The sequence below is a fragment of the Terrapene carolina genome, unplaced genomic scaffold (assembly GCF_002925995.2).
Source record: "Terrapene carolina triunguis isolate 2854851 unplaced genomic scaffold, T_m_triunguis-2.0 Scaffold130, whole genome shotgun sequence".
NCBI lineage: Eukaryota > Metazoa > Chordata > Testudines > Emydidae > Terrapene > Terrapene triunguis.
This window is the reverse complement of record NW_020664481.1, coordinates 29,818,172-29,837,693: the sequence shown is the minus strand read 5'-3', so window position 1 is coordinate 29,837,693 and position 19,522 is coordinate 29,818,172.

The window sequence follows — 19,522 nt, the reverse complement described above, 5'->3', positions numbered from 1 at the left end:
AGTAAATTAGACATCAGCACATTGCATATCTCCTTAAAGCAGAAACATTTGCAGTGATCAGTCAGCAGTTTATTGGCTGAGATCAACAACTGAGGTAACTACAAATAAGCGGCTTTGCAATCCTGTCTTCCAGTATGTCTCTTGCAATCAGTATGAATTACTACAGTGGGTTTCAAGAGGTACAAAGAAAGTTCAACTAACCAGCAATAGATATAAATGAAAAGGAGAAAGAAAAAGCTAATGTTAATGGCTTTTCCTTACCAAAGACAGCTGGGATTCATAACTGTATCACTACTAGTCTGTACAGTGTCACTGTCAGTTTAAAGGCAAGAATCTTTTTTTTTTCTCTTGGGAACAGAAGAATGCAAGAAATAGTTACGGATAGATTAGTTCCAATATCTGGGCTGATGGCAAACAGCACTGGGATCAGTGGAAAGAGGAAGCAGAGAAATCAAAACGCTGTATGAACTCTGGCCAGAAATTCTCACATTCACCAGAAATGCAGTAGTCCTGTTTTTATCAACTGAGATGTTGCGATCTTAAATGCTACCCTGGCTGCTTTATTCTCCTAGAACACTGAAGAAATTTCAGTGTGAGACCTCCTGACGAATGGTTCTAGCATTATAGCTATAAAATCTCATTATTTCAGCAAGGTGAGGCTGTCGTTACTTGAATGGGAGGCTTCCAAGGAACACATTACCTCTGAGTGCAGGCTGGTCTTCAGCCAATGGCCGACTGTGTTGTGAGGGCAATCTGTACTCCTGGAGGCGTGGTGATGTACTTTTGGATGAGAAGAAAAATGACTACTTGTCATTAAAAATCTTACAGTGCTTTTGTAAAGTTAGGGGTCTCTTGGCCAGATTTTAGTTATGATAGTTACATTATTAAATCCCCCTTGCAGTTTCAACTACTTTTTTCTTCACTTCCTGTCCTAAATGGATATATAATGTTCCTGTGCATTGGTTGAATGGATGAGGCATTTAATCTCAGACAGCAACAGTTCAGAGGCTGTACAGTGTTGCCAACTCTTGCAATCTTAAAGCAAGCTTTTACAATATTTGGTATTTTTTAAAGCTCCAGTTCCTGGATTCAAGTGACAAGGTGAGAATCTCCGCTTTCATTAAACAAATAAGTTTCTATTTTCATGCGGGCATGATTATGTAGAAAAGCTTGAAAATGTGACCCAGATGTACCCTTAATGACTCAGAAACCAGAAGGCACAAAAACCAAACAAAACCAAAAACAAACAAACAACAATCCAAAACTTATATATTTATATATACATATATATTCAATACTGAAAATGCTGCAGCTTAAATATAATTTATCTAATGTATTTCATAGGCTATTGCTGCATGATGCTGCAGTAGTTAATGTTTGTAACGCATTTTGAGACTGAAAACTGCTATAAAAGGGCAAAAAATCATCATCATCTTATGTACTTATTTATTTAAACTGGCCTAATTTCTTCTAAATAGGATTATATCCAATTCTTTTTTGAGAAAATCACTTCTGAAATTTTTTTGATGAAGTTACACTTTCCAGATTGATTGATATCTTTCCTTAGCGTCAATACAGATCCTTCCTGATGTTCTAAAATAATGTATCAGGATAAGGAAAGGAAAGCTGGACTGAATACTTTTCTATTTTACAGACCAAAAGTAATAAAAAAAGGACTTCTAAGACAAGTACTGCTACCCAGTGGCAATCTAGAGTCTAAAAACTGTGCGTAGTCAGCTGGATTTCCTATATATATATCCCTGAGAGGTACCTACAATTTCCCTCAATGTCAACGGAAGTTTAATTTTTAAATAAATTAATTTTACAGCACCTATGGTAAAAGGAATATATTTTTACTGAAATACCTCAGAAAGAAACTTATATCAGGATACTGTGGGGATTCAAATATGGTGAACCAGATCAGTAATGGGTATACATTGGAATAGTTACTGAAATACTTACTGAAACTATGCAGATTTACATTCCTGTAGATCTGGCCCAGCATGTATATTATGGAATAATGACTAGCCACTCCATAGTTGAGATTGCAGCTAAATTTCTGTTTAAAGCCAACTTTTGCAGGCTGTCTAAAATCCACAAGTAAATATACATACATTTTACATAAACAATTTACAATTTATTATTTCACTGTTTCAAATGTAGTTGAATGTTGCAGCATTGCAGATCCAACACAATGACAGATTGTAACACAGGGAGACTTGCGAATGGGAATTAAACAGACTGAAATTCGTAGAGGATGATATTTACCACAGTGCAGAGAGCCTGCAAAAAGCCTTTCCTCCCCTGGTTTTAAGGATTTCATTGGTGTGCAATGCTTTGAGTGGGCCCTCTGTACTGCAGAGAATATAAACCTGAGTCTGAAACAGAGAGATTTAATTACCACCCAGAGAAGAACCCATCGATTCGGAAGGAAGAGTGGTTCCCCGGTGTATGATGAGTGGAGCTGGAGAAAGAGGGGCAGGTTTTAGCAGGGAGTTTACTTTGGTGTGACACTGGTGGGCAGGACCGCTCAGGAAAGCAAACTGGGCTGGGCTCTAGCACCCAACCATTAGGACCTCTTTATGTAACAGTGGCCTCTGAGCAGGCGTCTCTTTCCTATAACTCGACCTGCCTGCTGTGTGCCTTATTGCTAATGAAACACCTGTAGTCTTTCGGTGGGATTGGCTCAGGCCCTGTTCTGGTAAGGTTCCAGCAAATGTGTGCTGTTAAGGGTGACACAAGCATATTGAGCCAGGTAAAATGTTTTAAATACCTGGCTACCCCTTGTCCCTGCAAAGGTTGTACCTTAAGGCTACATAGCCACTAGAATTACTAGTTATAATTTACACAATATTAATGGCTACATGACTGGAAAAAGTAATATTTTTCCATTGGGGTCCGGATTGTGAATGGCAGGAGATGAAGGAGCTGAACCAGCAAGAAGGAATTTTCATGCACAGGTGTGGTCCCTTTTAAAAACTTGTACCTCCATCTCCTCATGGAAACATCTGTGCTGGAAATTTACTTGGTGACTATTAATAATTTTTATTGCTTAGACTCTGCTTGGTGGTCTATTATAATCTCAGTTCCGTATGCCATTACCTGGTGTGAGGTACCCTATGACTCTGAGTGTGACTTCAGAATGACTTCGCTCTCCACTTACACTGTTTTACACCAGTGTAATTCCATTGACCTCCATAGTTACTCCTGATTTTACACTAGTGTCTGAGGAGAATCTGGCCCAAAGGGTCAAGTCCTGATTCAGTGAGGCAATTCTTCTTTGAAATGGTATCTGCCCATTTACTTGCTTCAGAAATCTGGCTCTTAGCAATATAAGACCCCTTCTTAAGATATTTGCCATGTAAGATGTGGTGTATGATAATGCATATTGAGATGGATAGCGCTGTTCATGTTAATGTGACAACATTCTAAGACTATTGTAATAAACATTTGACATGATATTTTCTTATTATGGAAAATCTTTCAGATAAACTTGAGGAATTTCACATATAATATTCTTCAGAGGACATAACTCCTATTGAATGTAATGATTGGTGTTTGAATAAAAACAGTTCTGATACAAGAAATGTCAGAAGATGTTAATTACATGTAATGGTTCTTGTGGCACTAATTCTAATTTAGGTGAATAGCACCATTTATTAACATGAAGCTTGCTACTGTGTGTGCAGTTAGATATTCTTTTTGCAAGACAAAAGCCCAGATTAAAATTATTATTACACATAATTAATGCTTTGATGCTGAAAACTGGATAAGATTACTCTGTGTATATATACTGTGATGTTTTACCAGTAGTCAGATCTACTCTGGCTTTCAGAAATAATAATACTTACCTAATACCTGTTCTTTGCGGTCCTCAAAGCATTTCTCAAACAATAGCCTTCCCAAACTTCTGTGTAAACTTGGTAAACATTATTTGACCTATTTTGTAGACTGGTAAACTAAGGGAGAGAGAGGTTGAGTGCTGATCTTGCAAATGTGAATACAATTACTCAATATTATATATGAGTATTAGTTCAAATAAGGCCAAAATGATTTGAACTAGGTTTCAGAGCAAGTTAACTGAAGAGATGGGTATTGAATCCAATAAATTTGCCTCTTGATCCTGTTCTCTAACTAACAGACTGGGATTTCCAGTTTCAAGATTAAAAAAAGAAAGGAAATGCATTACTGCTTTATAATGGAGATGGTGAAAAGAGCAGGAAATGTCAGAAAATTCTGACTGAAAGCACCGTCTGTGTCTTCAAAGAACTGCAAAGCAAAAGCCAGGTTTTTTTGGTTTTGTTTTTCAAATTAGCTTGTGGCCTTTAGTCTCCATTTATGAAAAACTTCATAAAATTAAAAAAAATCTGCTTTTTAAAATGTTTTTACTATCAGGAATATCTTTTCTGCAATTCCTTATTCTTGCGAGAGGACTTCAGCAAGATCTATGCAGGATATGAAACAAGTCCTCAAAACAGGCTGTAAGCTGAGTCGCAGCTCTCCCTCCCCACCATTGAAGAAGGGGTGCTGACTGTCAGGGAGTAGTAATAGTATCTCACAGAGGCCTGGATTCAGCAAAGCACTTAAACAGGTGGTTATGCATGTGAGTGTTCTCTCAAGTTCAGCACATGCTTGATCCAGCACCTTTAGTGTTGAAAGGCTTAAGGGCCGGGTTCTACAAACCCTCCGAGTTCTTTGAAAACATATGGGGCATCGTGTGATAACTTTCCTCACACTCAGTGGTACCTGACTCCTCGTGCAGTCCGACTGATTTCAGTGGGACTGCTCAAGGAATAAAGTACTTCTCCGGGTTTATGCACTACAAATTAATGTTTGAGTGGTGACCGTGTTAGTCTGTATCAGCACAAAGAACGAGGAGTACTTGTGGCACCTTAGAGACTAACAAATTTATTTGGGCATAAGTTTTCGTAGGCTAAAACCCACTTCATCGGATGCATGCAGTGGAAAATACAGTAGAAAGATATATATATATACACAGAGAACATGAAAAAATGGGTGTTGCCATACCAGCTATAACAAGACTAATCAATTAAGATGGGCCTTCCTTCAGGATAGGTTGTAGATCCTTGATGATGCGCTGGAGAGGTTTTAGTTGGGGGCTGAAGGTGACGGCTAGTGGCGATCCCTCACTCTCACAGATCTTGGGAGGCGGACCAGTCCTCGCTTACAGACAGCCCCCCAACCTGAAGCAAATACTCCCAGCAACCACACACAACACAACAAAAACACTAACCCAGGAACCTATCCTTGCAACAAAGCCCGTTGCCAGTTCTGTCCACATATCTATTCAAAGGACACCTTTTTCTGAACCTTTTATCATTTCTGCTGCTTTCCTCTGGACTCTCTCCAGTTTGTCCACATCATTCCTAAAGTGTGGTGCCCAGAAATGGACACACTACTCCAGCTGAGGCCTCACCAGTGCCAAGTAGAGCGGGACAATGACCTATGTCTTGCATACAACACTCCTGTTAATACACCCCAGAATGATACAGCTGCACTTAGGGTCACTTTTCATTTTCTCATTGGCTTGTATTAATTTGGCTTGATTGTAAAATTGGAGATGTTTTATTCATGGTAACTAATATCCACATTGATTCAACACATTGAAATCAAATACAGTTTAATTTAGCATTTTTCATACAAAGTAAGGCCCTGATCCTGCAAACACTTATGCACATGGTTCACTATAAGCCTGCAAGTACTTGCATTGGCTATGAAATGGAACTCCTCCTGTGATTTAAGTTAAGTACATGTATGTTTGCAGGATTGGAGCCTATACCCCTAAATACCTTACAAAGTTATATAATATAAAGACAAAATTAAATAATAACAGGGGCAGAGTTTTTAAGAGCCTGTGACATACCCAAGGTACAATCTGGACTGTTGAACAGCTGTCCCCCCTCAATTCTCTAACCTGGGGTACCTCTTACACTTCCTCGATGTGAGAGCAACCACACACAGCCTCCAGCATGTAAATTACTCCCATCTACACTCTATGAGTGCTATGGCCTGCCACTCTTGAGTTATACTGCAGTAAGTTCCCAATCCCAGACTTTTCCCCAGAAATGTACATCTTGTACTGCCCAGCCTTCTCCAGGACAATACAAACTTATATATCATAGAAAATAAGTATGAATCCTGTTATCTCAAATGGAGGTTCCCAAACACTTCAATCCAAGCACACTGATAAAACAATAAAGCAAGTTTATTAACTACAGAAAGATAGATTTTAGGTGATTATAAGTAACAAGGCATAGAAGCCAGAATTGGTTACAAGAAAATAAGGTGTTAGTTGTGTTTACTGTAACGTAACACACACACAGTGAATTCAAAGCAAAAGTCTCTCTCACCACATGCTTTAGGAGTCTTACTGGCTAAATTCCTATCAGACAGGATCCCTCCCTCAGTTCTAAACTGTTACTTCTTCCTCAGATGTTGTGGCTGCTGTGGGTAGAGAAAAAGAGAGGAATAAGTTGGGGCATCTGTCCCCCATTTTTATACTTTTCCTCTTCTTTTAGAATCCTCTTCAGTTGGGGTTCAGGAGACAGTCTGTGGGGATGGGAACATCCAGCTGTTTCTTTGCCAAGATGTAAATTTCTCGCTCAGACACATTTTTTCCTGCCAATGAATGGGCCCTTAACCAGGTGATAGTCCATTTGACTTCATTGACTGGCTGAGCTGTCAGCTTGCCTTTTGTCTCTGAGGAATTGGTTTGTGCCGGTTTCCCCAGATTTGGAATATGTCTTAGTATCATCATACAGTAAGATCTTATAACTTTACATACATCCTTGCCCCACATATTTTACCAGGATAATAATGATCAGCAGATTGAGTTTTCAAAAGATACCTTGCAAGGTGTACAAAATGTATCATAGTCTTGTAAAAGGAGTGAACATTGTGGTACAGACTGTCACAGAGCCATATACAAGAAAGAAAAAATTTGTTTTCTAATGAGATTTTAAGTAAAATTAATGAGGCAGAAAACTACAGGAACATCGTTCTAGCTGGATTCACCATTGTTATACATTATTACTTTTTATTATTAATTTACCAGTGTGTACCAGGCACGTTGTAGACAGGTATAAAGACAAGGGCCCTCCCTTAGACATTTATAGGGTGAAATCTTGTCCCCACTGAAGTCCATGTGAATTTTACCATTGACTTCAATGGAGCCAGGATTTCACGCATAATCTAAAGTGACAAAATACAAAGGTCTGAAGGAAGAGGAGAGGCAGCCCTGGTTTTAGCTGTGGCATTGTGGCCAGATTAAATGCTCACTTCTATAATGTCACCTTCCAGCAAAATGGCTACCAGTAATAGATGGCTAATGCAATTTGTAATGTAAAAGTTGCTTTCATCCATGAGTGAGAGAATGTGTTCTGGTGTCACTGGTAGGATAGGGGAAGTTGAAGTGTGCCTTGCCTCTGCTCTCACTATAATACTAGTTAAAGCCAACATAATATTACAGTGTAAAATTGAAATGCTTGAAAATATGTCTAAGAGCTGTAATTTGAGAATAAGGGGCTTTGCAGAGGGTCTTACACATTCCAAGATATTCACTAGCGCATAAACTGTTGAAAAAGATCTCTTGGCTAAATTATTATTATTTTTATTGAGGCTGTAAACCATGCTGTAGGTTAACTGTGACCTTCTAATCTATGCAAAGGATACGGTAATCACTGCAAACAGCACAAAAAGAGGAAGAATAGATTCATATTTTCCCACAATGTTGCCCCAGTTACACAGACTTGTTGGTGAAAACTGATATCTCTGAAGGCAGACTTTTCAGAGCTGGAAGCTGACATGGCATTTCTGTTCCCAGACAAACTTTGTGTGATATAGAAAGAGCAGAAATATATTTTGTATGATTTAAATGAGCACAGATGTTTTCTAATACATCATATTTATGCTTTGGGGGAGGCGAGTGAGATGAGCCTGGGTCTAATGAGGAGTTAATTAAGAGTTGTATTCTTTCAGGTTTTAATACCCAGTTAGTCTGTTGCTTTCCAGAGTAATCATTTGTTTTTTGTATATACATTTTTCCTCTCCTTGTGGAATGGGTTTTCCTATAAACCCTTCCAAATGATAATTGATTTGTGGGTTAACTATCATTGCACAAAGGACTCTACTTAAACTTCTCAAGTTAATATTTTTCTCTTATTCATTGGTTACAGAAGGGTGGATCCTCAAACTGTGTAATCAGTGAAGCTGTGCAGATATACACCAGCTGAGAATCTGGCCTGAAACATGGTAACTCTGTCCATGGTTGTTTTTTTCCCTCTCCCCATCTTTGTATATTTATCCCTGGGAGTTTCTTTTCATTTTGAATGAGGATTTTATTGGCAAGGAGGAAGACCACAATGACTTCTGATGCAAAGACTGTTTTTGCTTGTATGGGCAAAGACTCTCTCTCATCTTGTTGCACCTGCTAGATATTGTATCAGTCAACAGGTTTGGTGGTTTAAAATAACAAAACAAAGGCAACAAAAACACACATTTCAAACCCCATCCCTCTTCTTCTTTTCTAAGACTGGTTCTGCTGGTAGGTACTCCACAGCCAGTCCTGGCTTTGCCATTCTTCCTCTTCCTCCCCCTGACATCCTGCCTCTGTGTTTTGTTAATGAAATGGTCATCCATGCTGCCATGATGTACCAGTGATGTCTGCCCTGGGAAGTAGTGTGCATACCTTCTGGCATGCAGCCATGACAATAAATGGATTTACCATGTCGGCTTGAACCTCTGGCATTGCTGATAATGTGAAGGAGTTCTTCCTCTTTGTGGAATGCAAGGGGTTCATGTGCAAGAGCACATTTTAAGCCCACGCAGTCTGAGTGGGTTTGAAATGTATGCAACTGTACTCTTCTGGCCCTAATGAACACCTACATCTGGCAGCACTGAAATTCCTCTGTTAGAAAAGTCACTTTTTTTCCTGTGCTTGTTGACTTCACACCATTGTGTAGTGACCTTTTTTCCTTCTCCAGCACTGCATAATTTCTCCAGTCCCAGTCTGCAACTAGTGATTATTCCTCTGTTTTATTTCTACATTTTATTTAAAAAATCACTCATCTCTGAATGCTAGAAGTGGAGACATTTCACTGACTTCAGAGAATCAACCTAATTTTAAAGAAGCTTCCTAATTCCAGCACTCCCATCACTAAAGCAGTGGATATAATCATTCAGCATTGCTCTTTATCACCAAATTTTTTGCTTCAAATGCAGCTACTTAGTTTCTGCAAAACAAATGCTAATAGGAGAGAGATGCATGTATTTCTGATTCATACTGATGTGAGTTTTTGACAGCTTGGACGTGCCTTGTCATTGCACTTGTGGTCACAGCTGTCATTCAAGCTACATTTATTTTTCACAGTAAGAGGAAACATTTTCTTGTGTGACAACAGAAATTAAGGTTGTGACCTTAAAGACAGGATGTGACACTGGGACATAACCTCCTAAAATACAATTCTGCTCGGCATCATGACAACAAAATAGCTTAATACAATTTTTAATTGGTGTTTTCATTTAATTTCATATCAGTAAAGATTCCCCCCCCCCACGTACACCTAGAAAAATTCCAGCATTGCCTAGAACTGATTAGCTTTCTCGCTTAGCTTCTGGTCTGTTGGTTTTTCATGGTTCAAAAGCCTTGTAGTACTGCCAGCAAACTTGAAGCATTATCCCATTATCACTGGGGATCAATGTATAACTTTACCTCCAAAAATACTTGTTAAATATCTGGTTTTCTTATGGTCACTCCTGTGCATACTCTTAATTATGGTTGTGGCTAATTTTAACAAGTTAGCTGATACTAATTCCATATCGCTGTGTAATATCTTCCCCAGCTGATTAGAAAATCAGAGGCGTTTAACTCTAATTGTTTAGGTGGATTGTTTAAAGAGCCAGCACACAGCTATATGTGTATGAAGTTACACATTCGCAAATTGAAACTCTTTCTTCCAGTTTGTGGACTGTGCTGGAGACAGCTTGGATAGCCAGAGGAAAAGAACATTATACCTAAGCTCATCAGTTTAAATTCCCCAAAATATAAAATTAATGCACATTGATTTGGCCTCTAATACTTAGTAATTCTATATCTACTTCTAATTACAGTGAGGTGGAAGCTGCAAAATTCTCATTTGAATCTTCCCAAAGTGATGGGATCTGGAATCGGGAGTCTGGTGTATTGCAGAATTTGAGATTTTGGGCTATCAATTTCACAGCTGGGTCTAGATCTGTAACATATCAAAAATTCAAGCATCTTCGGATTTAGGGTTTTAGTTTAGCCCATACTTTGTTAAAAACAAAGTAGGAGGAGTTTCCAGTGATGTTTTATGACGTAAAGCGTGGTGTATGAAGTGATTCATATCCTATTATGATAATCCTCCAGGGGAAGCCAAAATGGTAACTTTTTACCAGGCAGACTATGGTAAAAAATTTCAGGGTGTGTAATTAGTTAGGGGGAGGCTGGAAGATATGTGAGACTATATATTCTCCAGCCCTTCTTGAGGAGGGCTGAAACATTCCCCCTGCCAACTTCTTAATTGTAATCAACTATAACACTTTTTGGAAACTGACTTTTTATTTGGGGGCGACTCTTCTGTGACTCTTCAAAATGTATGTTAAATCAGGGGTGGTGCCTCATCCCACTTCTTATGCCAGTGTAAAACAGGGAAACCATGTTGTCTAAAAACCCAACAAACCTTACTGCAGCCAGAGCCCTGGCACAGAAGCACCTGCTTCCCCTAGAGCTGGTGACAGGCAGCTCCAACCCCAAGAGACCACTTTGTTTCAATTCCACAGCCCCTCCCTCAAATCCCCACCGACCTGCAGCCCAGCTAATGTGGGGAAGAGAAGCCCATTACAATCCACTACATGGAACTGATATAAAGGCCTTAATTCACATGTCTTCTTTTACTTTTCATGATTACTGTATATACCCTGTACTCATCTGTATCTTTCCTATTACAGGAGTTGTTCCTTCCTCCTGCTCCTCTCATTTATACTGGCTTGACAAAGGTGCCTCTTCCTAGCTTTTAAATCCCTTATAAAGAGAAGTGTATTGACTTTGCTGGGATATGTTTTTGTGAGAGGACCGAGTCTCTGCAGTTTGAGCTAGACTCTCAGGGTAAGAAGTGTGACACGCTCATGCCGTCTGTATATTGGGCATAGTGTGGGTCATGCACAGGTAGCTAGCCCCTGCTTAGCAAAAATACGGGTAGGAACACCTTGGCCTTCTTTGAGTACTCCCATTTCCTGCTTCTCCCATGACCTCTTCACTGTGTGGCATTTTTAAACCTCTTTCTAACCCTTGTTCATTCTGCTGCAGGATTTTTGACATTTTCTTATCTTTACTTTCTTTTCTTCTGCCCCCTGTTCTCCCTGAATCATTCTGTGAAGAGTGAAAGCCTCCTCACCCCTCCCAATCCTGTTCTCTTTTCCCAGCTCATTTTTATGTGATTTGGCTCTTGTATTTTTTTTACCTGCGGCAGCTGCTTTGCAGGTCTCCTGCTGTGCAAATCGCCCTTCACAGAGAAGCTCTTCCTGTCAGTGACTGACACGAGATGCCAGCAGCAGGTTAGGAGACTTTTAAAACCAACGAGTTGGCAAATCAGCAGGTACCTGTGAGCAGTTCTGGATCCACCCTAAGGATTAGTTCCTGTCTTGTTTCAAAGGGTCCTTAGGATGATGTGGCCCACAGGCAGTGTTTCAGGTTGAAAAGGAAGCTCATAGTGTCTGGCTGCACCCATCCACTCATTTTTTTGGTTTTGTTTTAAATATAATGACAACAGCAGTTTGCTCTGTTTTTGTTTTTTTACACAGAGCCATAAAGAGACCATCTACACAACAGCCTCAGCGAGAAGAAAATACTTCTAGCAGTTACCATTAGCTGCTGCTTTTCTTCTCCAAAGAAAGAGCAACTTCATCCCATCTGCAGTTCAGAAGGTTGCAGAGGTGATGATACTCCTAAAGCCAAAGGGAAAAGAGGGTTATGAGCTGCTGTAAATACCAGCTCCTCTTCATCTAAGACATATGGGTGGGGCTGAGGACAGGAATGCTTTGGACAGAGCTTGTCCCCCGTGTATCAGACAGAAGGTAGTGTTGTCCAGTGGTTAAGGCACTGGAGTAGGACTCAGGAGATTTGGGTTCTATTCCCATCTCTGTCCCTGATTTGCTGTGGGACCTTGAACAGATTTAAATAAGTTCTTTCATTTAGCAAAGGTAAAGCCACCAAGTCAAATCTTATGGCCTTTACTCAACCGCACACTCAGTTGAATTAATAAAGTTAGTGGGAGTTTAGACTGAGTAAAGGCCACAGGATTTGGTCCACTGTGAGCTTTTGACTTGAGTGGTTTAAAACATTGCGTGCTACATGCTTCCAAACAGCTGTAAAATGCAGGAAATACAAGTAGCCATGATCTGAAGTTTTCCCCATCTGTTCCCAATATTTAATAACTTGCTGTCTTCTCTGAGCATGTTAAATGTATTTATAAATCTAAAAAATATGTTTTATTTTATGTAATGAGTCATAATAGCCTTTTTGCTCCAAATTGCTCTGGGCACCCTGCTATACCATATGCAGGGTACTAATTTTTCCTTAGGAATTTATGCTTAAATTATAAATTTTAAAAGCAATATTTGACTTATAAGGCTCTTTTTGTAGTTCTGTGTGCTTGTATTCTTGTGCAAAATGTTTGTACAGTAGATTATCTCTTCGGACTGCACAGAGTCCAGTGAAACATGCCTCTGCACACACCCTATGTGTGGGTTTTTGACTAAGCACAAGAGAGAAAAAGCGTCAAGAAATGTAAGTGCATTGGTATTCAATATGTTTTAAAAGTGGTGAAGAATAGTCTTACCTGCTGCATAAGCAAATCCCCTCAAAAGATTTATCTCAAATCTCACTAGGTATCTTAGGTACTTGTAGGCCCCCATCACCCTAGAAGTCTAAATGCCTCATGATCTTTTTATCATCACAACATTCCTGAGAGGATAGGAAGTTCTTACTCCCATTTTCCTGATAGTCTCTCTGTTCCTAAATTCCCCTAAGTGACTTGCCCATGCTCACATAAGATGTTTGTGGTAGTGCAGGGAATAAACCTTGGCCTCCCACAACGAAGGCTAACGCGCTGGACAATCCATCCCCTCTAGACACAGCTTTGTTCACCTGTGAAAAACACTGGCTGATATCCTAGCCTCATGGAAGTCATTGGGAATTTGGCAGTGATTTCAGTGAGGTCAGAATTTTACCCTTTTTTTTTCAAAGTTGTCTTTTTCAAATATTGCAGGGTGCATCTGTTTTGCATATAGGACTACAGAAGTGCATAGCGGGGAAAATATATTGTCCATTCTCCTGCAAGTGCAAAATAAGTATACCCAAATATTACATTGATAGAAAATGATCTTAACCAAATTGTGCACTCATGCAATGCATACAGCCTCAACTGATGTATGTAGTAGTTCCATATGCAGACTATGCACAGTGGAGATCTACTCTGTGTAGAACAGAGGGAAATGTTACCCTGAAGATGCTCTGATCTTTCTGTGCCTCACAGCTCTGTTTTATTGCAATGTAATCTTAAAATGACCTGATTTTCTTTTTTAAATGACTGTAACTTTTGAGACTTTTTAGATTTAATGTTTACAATTTGAAATAAAGAATATACTATGGGGCTACATCATACCGATGTGTAAGTGAATGCAGCTCCATTGAAATTAATGGAATTATGCCTGTTTAGGCAAGGGCTAAAATTGGCCCATTACCAGTTGTTTTCCCTTTAAAGATGCATATAATTCAAGAAAGGTAAGATTTTTTTGGTTTAATTTGGAGATGATTTTTGTAATAACATCATTAAAATATATTGATATTGTTTGATTTTTCATATTTTTGGCTCCTAGACAATTGAAGGCAGATGTGAGGGGCTGGGTAGATGAGTGGGAGGAGGATGTGGTAATTAGCACCCTATTGGTTTTTAATCCTCATTTGTCGCTGCTCCAGGCCAATGGGGGCTGCTGGAAGTGGCGGCCAGTATGTCCCTCGGCCCGCGCTGCTTCCAGCAGCTCCCATTGGCCTGGAGCAGTGAACTGCGGCCACTGGGAGCTGCGATCGGCCGAACCTGCGGACGCGGCAGATAAACAAACCGGCCCGGCCCTCCGGGGGCTTTCCCTGCACAAGCGGCGGAACAAGTTTGGGAACCACTGTTGTAGCCAATCCTGTAATAAACTAACTAAAGGTTTCTTAACTAGGTAAAAGAAACAAGAGGTATTACGAGTTAAAGCAAGAAAGCACATACACACAAATGAGTTACCAAAGTTCCTAAAGATGACAGAGATGTAGTAATGTGTCTCTGGCCCTTTGAGAGTTCAAACAGCAAAGACATGAAAGGTTTTCGTGTTACGAATATAATTAACGTCAGTCAACATGGTTTTATGGAAAATAGCTCCTGTCAAACAAAATTGATTTCATTCTTTAAAGAGAGCACAAGTTTAGTTGATAAAGATTACTGCATAGCTGTAATATACTTAGACTTTTGTAAGGCATTTGACTTCATACTGCACAGCATTTTGATTAAAAATTTAGCACAATACCATAAAAATAAAGCACATCACATAGAATAAGAACGGACTGCTCTCAAAAAGAAGTCAGTGGGGAATGCTCACTGAATAGAGGTGTTTCTAGTGGAGTTCTGCAGTGATCAGGAGTAGGCTCAACATTATTCAACATGTTTGTCAATCTGGCAGTAAATATAAAATTATTGACCATAACATTTGCAGATGACCTACAGATTGGCAGAATGGTAAATAATGAGGCGCACAGGGCAGTCACACAGAGCGATCTGGATTGCTTGGTAAGCTGGGCCCAATCAAACAAAATGCCAGATGGAAAGTTGTCTGTCTAGGAAGAAGGAATGCAGGCCATGCCTACATAATGGGGGACTGAATCCTAGAAAGCAATGACTCTGACAAAGATTTAAGCATCATTGTGGACAAGCACCTCAATATGAGCTGCCAGTGTGATGCTGTGGCAAAAAGGGCTAATGTGATCTTTGGATGTATAAACGGGAGTAGTGAGTAGGAGTAGGGAGGTGATTTTACCTTTCTATATGGCATTAGCAAGGCTGATACTGAAATACTGCACATAGTTCTGGTGTCCCCATTTTTAAGAAGTTGAAAAATTGGGGAGGGTGCAGAAAAGAGCCACAAAAATTATTTGAGGGCGGAAAATGCCTTATAATGAGAGACTTAGAAGAGCTCAACCTGGTTAGTGTGTGAAAAAGCATACTGAGAGGTGACGTGATTACAGTGTGTAAGTACCTTCACAAGGAGAAAATACTGGGTATTAATGGGCTCATTAATCTGACTGAGAAACGCACAAGAACCAATTGTTGGAAACTGCAACTAGACAAATTCAAATTGGAAATAAGGCTCAATGTTTTAATAGTGAGGGTGATTAGTCATTGAAATGAACTCCATCTTCTGATGTCTTTAAATCAAGACCTAGTGCCTTTTTGGAAGTTTATGCTTAAGCCCAATACAAGTTATGTTTCAGTCAGCCACAAGTTATTGGACTCAGTACAGGGGTACCTGGGTGAAATGTAATGACCTGTGATGTACAGCAAGTCAGAGTAGATGATCTAATTGTGCTTTCTGGTCTTATCTCTATGAATCCCCTGCTGTGTTTGCAATAGGATGGCATGGAAAGCCACTTTGGTGGCAGTGCAGGGACAGGACCGGGAGCGGTTATGAGTCTGCATTTATGTGGATTCAGTGGTCCTAGTACTCTGTACAACTGATGCAGAAAGGCATGGACATTGGGTGGGGGTGGTGAGGAGAGGTTTGCACCGAGTGTATGCATCGAGTTTATGTGTGTGGGGATTCCATCTCCCCATTCTCCCTGAACTTCTTGGGCTTTATGTAGGGGGAGTGAATTTCATCCTTTATTTCTATGCAACATTAAACAAAGCATCTGTTTGTGTCGATTACATTGGGCTTCTGTAGCATATAGGTCTGGCTAGAAATGTTTAAAACTGAACAAAAGTTAAACTAAATGAAACATTGAAGAGGTAAAGTGCTCTATGTGCTATAAATGTTAAGCTACAGTAACACATTGTTAAGTACCTAAGACAAATGCACTGAAGAGGCCACAGCACCACCCAAGCCGTAATGTGATGTGACATAGTAAATCCTAAAGGCTGTCTAAGCTGGGACACTCAGGAAAGTTAATCTGAATTAACTAAAACTTAATTTAAAGTGGATTAGTTAAACTGCATTAAACCCCTGTATGGACACTCATTCCACACAGGAGTTTAATGTGGTTTGACTAATCCACTTTAAATCTATTCTTTTAGTTAATTCAGATTAATTTTCCTGAGTGTCCCCATGTAGACAAGCCCTAAATTATTTCAAGAGACCCAACTAATAGCCAGCAAATGTAACTTTTCACAAGAATAATGATTTCAATGACACTGCTATTATAAACCCTTCTGGCTAATATTTGACTTACAATATCACGGAAACGGATATTTCATTTGGAATCCCTGGTACTGATTTACAAGCATTCCTGTTCTTTTACATGAAAATGCTAATTTATTATTTTATTTCTTTAAATTTATACAACAAAAAAAGGTGTGTCCCAGCTACTCTGGATGCCTTTGAAATGATTTAAAATACAACAATAACAAAACCAACCCCAACCCCCTAGAAAAACACTAGCACCTTTCACTTTTCATTTCCACTGCATCGATTTCTCAACAATTTCTTTTCCCACAATTTAAAGTCAATTCTAGAATAGTCTTAGAATTTTTTTCATAGATGTTACTGAAGGTACTGTTCTGTATTTTACCTGAATGAAGAAAAATGCAAATGCACTGGATTAGGAGTCAGGAGACCTGGGATCTATTATCAGCTCTGTCACAGACTTACTGTGTAACCTTGCCCAAGGTCATTCAACTGCTTTGTGTTTCCGATCCCCTACCTATGAAAAGGGAATAATAATTAGAAGCAACTAGGGAAAAAACCCAAACTTTTTTTTCCTATTTGAAAGTCACATTTTTAACAACAAAAAATTTTAAAACTCCAAATTCGGAAAAATTCAGGCATCTCTAAAAAGAATACTTATTTGCCTTTGTAAAGCGTTCGAGATAGCACTTTTCACTGAACTATGTAAATACAAAGAGTTACTAATTACCTAATGAAAATGAAAAAGGGAGTTTTTACATAGCTAAATCCTGGTCTGTACTAGAAAATTACATTAGCTTAACTATGTCACTCAGGGGTCAGAAAAATCCAAGGTTAAGTCAACCTAACCCCCAGAGTAGACAATGCTAGGTTGACAGAAGAGTTCGTCTGTCGACCTAGCTACTACCTCTTGGGGAAGTGGATTATCGACACCAATAGGAGAATCCCTCCCATCAGTGTAGACGCTTCCTGTGCCAAAGTGCTACAATGGTGCAGCTGTGCCTCTCTAGCATTTCAATTGTAGACAAGCTCTAAGCTGACTAAGGTAAAACGTAACTGACTCACTGAGGATATGTCTACACTACAATAAAATACTCATGGCTGGCCTGTGTCAGCTGACTCGGGCTCGGGCTATAGGGCTATAAAATTGCAGTGTAGACGTTTTGGTTTTGGGCCTTACAACTCGAGCCCTGCAAGCCTGACTCAGCTGACACAGGCCAGCCATAGGTGTTTTATTGCAGTATAGACATACTGCGTAGAAACATACACAATGCATAGAAGCATCAAGAGGACCATTCCAGGTCCCACGTGGAAATTCACATTAATTGAGACCTTTTATTATTTATTTTTCTAGCTGCTTCCTGCCTTTTTCTAATTTTCCTTGTTTGTTTTGGTTCTTTCTAGACTTTATTCCCTATTTTTTCCAATGCATTTTTTCCTTTTACACTCTATTTCATTAACTTCTAATTCTTTGACCCTGTTTCATTATTCTCTTCTTTCTTTTAATATTTGTACTTTGCTTCCTCCTGCGCAATTCCAAATCTGTTATTTCTTACCTTTTATAACTATCTTAGGGTCACTTTTTAGTGCCTTCTTTATCTCTTAGTTTCTTCTTTATACCCCAACTGACTTGCTATCTTTTCTCCTTTAATCTATTTTTTGCCTGAGTTTCCTTCGTTGTCTCCTCCCCGCATCTTCCCATATTCTTTTCTTTTCGCTGGATGCTGCTGTACTGGGAGAACAGCTGTGCCCTTGATATTTTCATGATAAAACTGCTGAGGACAGAAAATGCTGATGGATTGAATTGGGAATATCAAAAAGCCAGGGTATACTTTTAAATCTGAATCCACTAATCCACAAGAGTTCTGAGATTCTAATTCCAAAGCAGCTATCTCAGCATCACTATTAGCAGGCATTAAATGTTGGGTTTGTTTTCTTTTTGCAAAGTGAGCTAGTTCCAAGTTTTGTTTAGCGTTGCAATCTGTAAACAATAGAATCACTGAATTGTGTAGAGGTAAGAATTCAGGGGAATAATACGAGGTCAGCCTGTCAACATCCAAAAACACTTAGCTGTCTATTTGATTGCTTGATAGGCTTAACATGCTTAGCAAGCCAATCCAGTAGTCAGCCTCCTCACATTCTCCTAAGAATGATATTATTGCCATTGCTCTGCCCCGGTTCATTTTCAGCTCCTGTTCTCTCTGTACTGTGGTCAGTTTTGCTCTGTAGGTATGGAAATTAAGCACCTGTTTTTCATGAAACAGAGTCAGTGTCCTCCTGACATGCCCGGCAATATTTTGTTGAATCAAGCTAAGTTGTATTTCAAACTAAGTTGGGTGTTTAAACTTCTGTCTATTAGAGACAGGTGCAAAACAAGACCCTTATTTTGTCTGCAAAAGTGGAATGGAAAAGATATGAGAACAGTCAGTTGCGTAGTAGTTTAGGGTTTTTGAAATGCTGGCTAGGACCCAAAAATACATAGGATCACAAATCTCAAAGTGATGAATAGTTCTTAAAAAGATAGCTGTGTGGTTTTTGGGTTGTTGTTTTTTTTTTAACCTCAAAGGTTTGGTTCCAGTTTGGTTCCAGTTCAAACTGGTTTGCCTATCCCTGATAAAGCCCAATCCTGAGGTCTGAGCACCTCTTGTCAGCTAGCTACTAATGCGCTCAATGCTCGTTGACTTTACTGAGATTTGTAGAATTGGACCCAAAGGTTCTGTCACACTGTTGTCTTGTTTCCAGGGTCCATCCCCACTGTTTACTAGAATTGCATGACATAGTCAATCCAGAATTCAAAACACTAAATATCTGCCCAGTTTTGAGCTTGTGATGATGTGTTCTTTTGCAAGTTTTTTGTACCAGTGAAAGTTTTGTTGAAATTGTGCATGGGATTTTCTTGCTCCATCTCAGGATGTCAATACAACTCTCATGGTGCAGCTTTGAAATTCAATGGGTTAGCTGAGCTGTATTGCATGGTATTTTTTCTGGTTCACTGATTGGCTAAACTTACTGCATGTGGTGGCAGACGCCATGCTTCTGTTCTTCAGTG